Genomic DNA, 6,187 nt, shown 5'->3' with positions numbered 1-6,187 from the left:
GTCCCAGGTTCGATTCCGGTCAAGGGCATGTACCTTGGTTGCAGGCACATCCCTAGTGCGGGGTGTGCAGGAGGCAGCTGATCGATGTTCCTCTCTCATTGATGCTTCTAACTCTCTATCCCTCTCCCTTCTTCTCTGTAAAAAAATCAATAAAAATATATTTTAAAAAAAGATTTTGATTTTACTCTGAGTCTGAGAAGAAGCATTGGAGGATTCTGAGCAGAGGAGTGATGACATCTCATATTTTATTTATTTTTATTTTATTTTATTTTTTTAGAAATATTTTTATTGATTTCCAAGAGGAAGGGAGAAGGAGAGAGAGAGATAGGAACATTAGTGATGAAAGAGAATCATTGATTGGCTGCCTCCTGCACTCCCCCTCCTGGGGATTGAGCCTGCAACCCGGGCATGTGCCCTTAACTGGAATCAAACACGGTACCCTTCAGCCCAGGCCGATGCTCTATCCACTGAGCCAAACCCGTCAGGGGGATATCTCATATTTTAAAAGAATCTCGCTGGCTACTGTAGGGAGAAGAGGCTGAAGGGGTGTGTGTGAAGGAGGAAGCAGGGACACTAGAGTATACTATAGGTCAGGGGTCCTCAAACTACGGCCCGCGGGCCACATGCAAATACAAATATTGTATTTGTTCCCATTTTGTTTTTTTACTTAAAAATAAGATACGTGCAGTGTGCATAGGAATTTGTTCATAGTTTTTTTTTTAAACTATAGTCCAGCCCTCCAACGTTCTGAGGGACTATGAACTGACCCCCTTGTTTAAAAAGTTTGAGGACCCCTGCTATAGGTTATCTATTGGGGCAAAATAAACTACTCTATAACTTAGAGGCTTAAGCAACAAACTTTTATTATTACTCATGGCTCTGTGGACCGTGAGGAATTTGACCTGAGTACAGCAGAGCTAGCAGTTTCTGCTGGGCCTGGAATGTCCTATATGTTCACAAACAGCTGGGGGCTGGCTGTAATGGCAACGCGGGGGTCATATTCTCACAGCTTGGTTCTTGCTGTTGGCTGAGTTTCTCGGTTGACCTCCAGGTCGCCTCTAGCCTCTCCCTCTTCATGCGCTCTCTCTAACAGGACAGCCAGACTTCTTATGTGGCAGCTCAGGACTTCCCAAAGTGCACCCGTGGAAGCTGCCAGGACTTCTTAAGGCTATTCACTAGCAAGCATCTGTCCTGCACCTTCTCTTATTTAAAGCAGGGTACAGGGCCCGGCCATGTTAGAGGAAAGGGGTCGCTCAACACCATGAACACAGAAGCTATAGTTCACTGCGGGCACCAATGTGGCAGCCCAACACCACTGAACGGAAAGCTCTTTCAATAATTAAGGCAAGACGTGATGGTGGTTGGGACCAAGGTATTAGCCATGGAAATTGTGAGCATTCACTGGTTTCTGGAATATGTGGTGTTTTTGTTTTATTTTTGTTTTTTTATTTTATTTTATTAAATTTTTATTGTTGAAGTTGGATATGTTTTGAAGGTAACGTTGGAAGGATTTGCTGATGGCATTGAATGTGTGAGACAAGGAACAGTCAAGGGTAATTCTGAGATTTTCAGATTGAGTACCTGGAAGAACGCCATTTACCGAGAAGCCAGAAGCTGAGGAAGGGGCAGGTTTAGGAGGCTTATCAGGAGTTCTGCTTTGGAATTTTGAGGTTGAGATTTCTAATGGACACACAAGTGGAGAGATATCAAAGAACAGTTGAATATGCAGGTTTGGAGGGTTCCAGCGTGGACATATAATTTGCCGGTTGTCAGGATGTAGATGAAATATGAAGCTGTGAGGCAGGATGACATCACTACGGCAGCTTGAAAGCAAGAAAGGGAAATTTTCAGGTGCCAGAAACCAAAAAGGAGCCCATTAAAATAAGGGCTAAACCAAGAGGAAGGGAGACTAGGAACCAGGAGACCAGGTCTTCATCACAAAAGAGAGGACATCCCCAAAGGATGGTGATTGGAGAATCCAAGATGATGGTGCCGCTGGCTTAGAGGACAACCAGTTCACATGGAGCAAGTCAGAGGCCCCGGGGGGACTTCGAGCAGGTGAAGAGGTGGAGCGCCTCATCGGAATAAATATGCCTGAGCTGGGGGGAAGTTTGAAGATACACTAGACAGTGGTCGGCAAACTGCGGCTCACGAGCCACATGCGGCTCTTTGGCCCCTTGAGTGTGGCTCTTCCTCAGCCTTAGGAGTACCCTAATTAAGTTAATAACAGTGTACCTACCTATATAGTTTTTTTTTTTTTAAATATATTTTATTGAGTTTTTACAGAGAGGAAAGGAGAGAGATAGAGAGTTAGAAACATCGATGAGAGAGAAACATCGATCAGCTGCCTCCTGCACACTCCCCACTGGGGATGTGCCCGCAACCCAGGTACATGCCCTTGACCGGAATTGAATCTGGGACCTTTCAGTCCGCAGGCCGACGCTCTATCCACTGAGCCAAACCGGTTTCGGCATACCTATATAGTTTAAGTTTAAAAAATCTGGCTCTCAAAAGAAATTTCAGTCGTTGTCCTGTTGATATTTGGCTCTGGTGACTAATGAGTGTGCCGACCGCTGTCCTAGGGTAAGAAGAACAGAGAAAACTGAGCAAATAAAATTGTAGACTTTTTCAAAAGGGAAAACAAAATGAAAAATAAAAGTTGCCAATTGATTGTAATATGCATCATGATTCAGAGATGTTAAAATGTGTTAGAATCAAAACTCGGTAGTTCATTTAGTAAGGGCTTTTAAGTGATAAGAATTTCTTAATTTTTAAATAATTTATTAAGATATAGTTCGGCTGGTGTGGCTCAGTGGTTGAGCATTGACCTATGAAACAGATGTCACCGTTCAATTCCTGGTCAGGGCACATGCCTGGGTTACGGGCTCGATCCCCAGTGTGGGGCGTGCAAGAGGCAGCCAATCAATGACTTCCTCTCATCATTGATGTTTCTATCTTTCTCTTCCTCTCCTTTCCTCTCTGAAATCAATAATATATATATATATGTATATATATATATATATATATATATATGTATATATATATACATATATATATACTTTCAATAATAAAGAATTTAAATATATATAAGGAAAATAGATACATTTCTTACATATTCACAAACAAGCAAATTCAAGCGTATATCATTTAATTTTTTTTTTTTAAAAAAGGTTTGGCAACCTTTCATTTGAGCTGTTTCTTGAACCCAACTATTTTAAAATTGGTTTCTTTCACAGTTTCAGTAAATACTTATAGCGATGCCTTATTATTATTCTAGATAACATGAGATGCTTTTCACGGTTTTAGAAACAACAAAGCTCTTACTATTAAACCTCATTAGAGCTTTAGATGTGTGACCAATATCACCATAAACCTGGATATTTTAAACTAATTAAATCTATATGAAAATAAACAATATTTCATTAATACATATGTCAAAAATAAATAAATTGCAAGTTACACATATGAAATAGGAATAAAGAGGCATATATACTGTGTTCCTTTCAGTTCCATCTTAGCCCTAAATTCTGTGAACAGGAACTGCCTCTTCAAACAGTGCATGAGGAAACTCTCCCTGACTTCCCCAGGGGTGGGACAAGCTGCTAGGAACTGGAAGTGGCCATGGAAGGAGAGACAGCCCTGTCTGAAATCCTGGCTTGGACTCTCTTCATCGTGCAAAGCCCCCTCATACTGAGATGGGAAAGAACTTGAATCAGTCCCATGAATCTTGATCAGAGACTCCAGGACTTGTGTTTTGGTGGTTTTAGCATGGGCTTCTGGACCTCATGGGAATTCAAATTGTGCAGGATCACTTTGGCCACCTGCTGGTACTGCAGGTATTTTTCTTTCATGAAATCTTTGGTGATGAGCTCCGTAGGCTCTCCAAAGATGAAGTGCTAGAACTCCCCAGACTTCCTCCTTGGTGGCACGGTTCCCCTTCAGGAGGATCACACCAGGACAAGTATCAGGATGCGATCTTGGGCACACCCTTTTCACCATGCAGCATCCCCTCAGAGGTGAGGCCCGTTTTGATGAGGAGGCCATAGTAGTGGATGGTGGGATTCACTCCCTTCACATCAAGGCCAAAGATCATCTCCATGAGCTCACAGGCTCTCAGAAAGACCTCAGTGAAGTGGTCTTTGTACTTTCTGGTGACAGTCTTCAACATATCTGCCTTACTTATTGGCTCTTTTATGAAATTCACCAACACACTCCTATCTAGAGCATCCATGGGCACATTCTTGGGGCCTGGTCCGGTCTGTGAGGTGCTATCTTCCTCCTCTTGGCTACTGGAGTCCTCATCTGATCTGCTTGATGAGGGGGCTGTGATGGCGAAGAAAGACAAGCAGAAACTCGGAGGTATTGGGGATACCAGCATCAGGAGCCGCCTTCAGATTGCCAGGCCTTAAAGGATGGGAGAAGCCAGGTCTCCCCCAGAGCCCTGGAGAGCAGTGCAACCTCCAGGCCCAGGATCTCACTGTGGGTCTGAAGGAGTTGATGAGGTGAGCATTGTGGATTTTTCTGACGAAAAGGCATGACGGCTCTGTGTGTGGCAGCGCTAGACTCTTGTGGGTGGGAGTGTGAACAGGAAGGGGAGCACTGGGGAACCACTGCCTGACCGGGTCAGCACAGGGACTCTTTCCTCAGCTGACCAGCATCCCCTGGGCCTCAGATCAAAGCCTCTGAGCCCCAGTCTGCAGGAGGAATTTCTTACTTTCTATACCTGAAACTTCCCCTCCCCCAACATCCTTTAGTAGTAATTTGGCGGAGTGTAAATTTCTCTCATCCCTAAGGCTTTTTGTTCAACTCTGGGGTGGGTGGGGGGAGTCTTCAGCAATTTCTTTCTCTAGAACTCCTATTGTATAAACATTTAAACCTTTGAACCTGCTTCCCATGATTTTAACTGCTGTTTCTTTTTGTTCATCTCATGCAATATTCTGAGTGAATTCCTCAGTTCTCTCGCCCAGTTCTCTAATTTATCCCTTGAGCTGATTTATTATAGAGTTTCTTCCATTTGTGGCCTTTTAGTTTTCAATTAGGGTATTTTTTCATTTCAAGGATTTCTAATTGGTTATCCTCCATGTTAATTCATTTCGGCTTATTTTTGCTTAATAATTTCCTTTTGAAATGGAAGGTCTAAACATTTCAACCTTCTTTTTTTAAAGTCTTGCCGAAACCGGTTTGGCTCAGTGGCTAGAGCGTCGGCCTGCGGACTGAAAGGTCCCAGGTTTGATTCCGGTCAAGGGCATGTACCTGGGTTTCGGGCACATCCCCAGTGGGGAGTGTGCAGGAGGCAGCTGGTCGATGTTTCTCTCTCATCGATATTTCTAACTCTCTATCTCTCTCCTTTCCTCTCTGTAAAAACTCAATAAAATATATTTTAAAAAAATAAATAAAGTCTTTTTATACTTTTTTTCTGACTGATCATTTCAAAGGCTATTTTTTTCACCAAGTAGGTTTTTCCATGTTTTGGAATTGTGGTTCACGAGCTCTTTTTGAGTGAGAAAATATTTGTTTTGTTTGATTTCTCTCTCTTACTTTCTTCTCACCCCTTTTCCGGGTGCCTCCATCTGTCCCTCTGGGCCTCAACCTGGAACCAGATCATGGCGCTCCACTCAGGATGCCAGGGATACGGCAGGCAGCTTGGTAATTCCTGCTAGTAAGGTGTTCTCTTTGTTCCTCCCCTCCCTGGGGTCCATGAAAGCCAGACTTCACAGATCCACAGCTGTTTTCTTCAGCTTCGTTTCACCAGCAGTGGAGCCCCATCAGCCTATTGCATTAATCCGGGGAGCCCTTTTTACCCCCACAGGAGCTGAACTCTTGGCTGGCTGTCAGGGTCCAGCTTCCAGACTTAGAATCCACAAGCCTGTGACTTCAGCCCCACGGATCTTACTGGGTTTCTATTCCATCTGGTTCGTGGAGATATGTAAGAGTCCGGCTGTGCTTTTTGGAAATCGTTTTCATATTTTAAATGTCATGGCTGGCTATGTGTTTGGAGCCAGGGGGTTTTTAGAGACATAAACTCACTTCCTTGTGTTGGCTTCAACCTCCGCACACCTGCTTTCTGACCCCACCCTTCTAGGGAAACCACCAACTCAAAGTCTCTGGTGATCTCTAGGCCACCAAACCCGATGGACATTTCTCTGTCTGAATCCTATTTGACTGCTCAGAAGCTTTTGGTGTAACT

At 43.7% G+C, this 6,187-nt stretch overlaps 1 pseudogene across 1 annotated transcript; it reads right to left on the bottom strand.

Moving 5' to 3' along the window:
- Window positions 1-3,602: 3,602 nt before the first annotated feature.
- LOC308525418 (melanoma-associated antigen B16-like) lies at window positions 3,603-4,378 on the bottom strand (annotated as a pseudogene). The gene has a single exon. The product of its transcript is annotated as a melanoma-associated antigen B16-like (transcript).
- Between the last annotated feature and the right edge of the window lie 1,809 nt (window positions 4,379-6,187).

This window comes from Myotis nattereri (assembly GCF_964212035.1).
Source record: "Myotis nattereri genome assembly, chromosome: 9".
Lineage (NCBI taxonomy): Eukaryota > Metazoa > Chordata > Mammalia > Chiroptera > Vespertilionidae > Myotis > Myotis nattereri.
The sequence above is the reverse complement of the archived record's forward strand: the minus strand, read 5'-3'. Positions and strand labels throughout refer to the sequence as shown.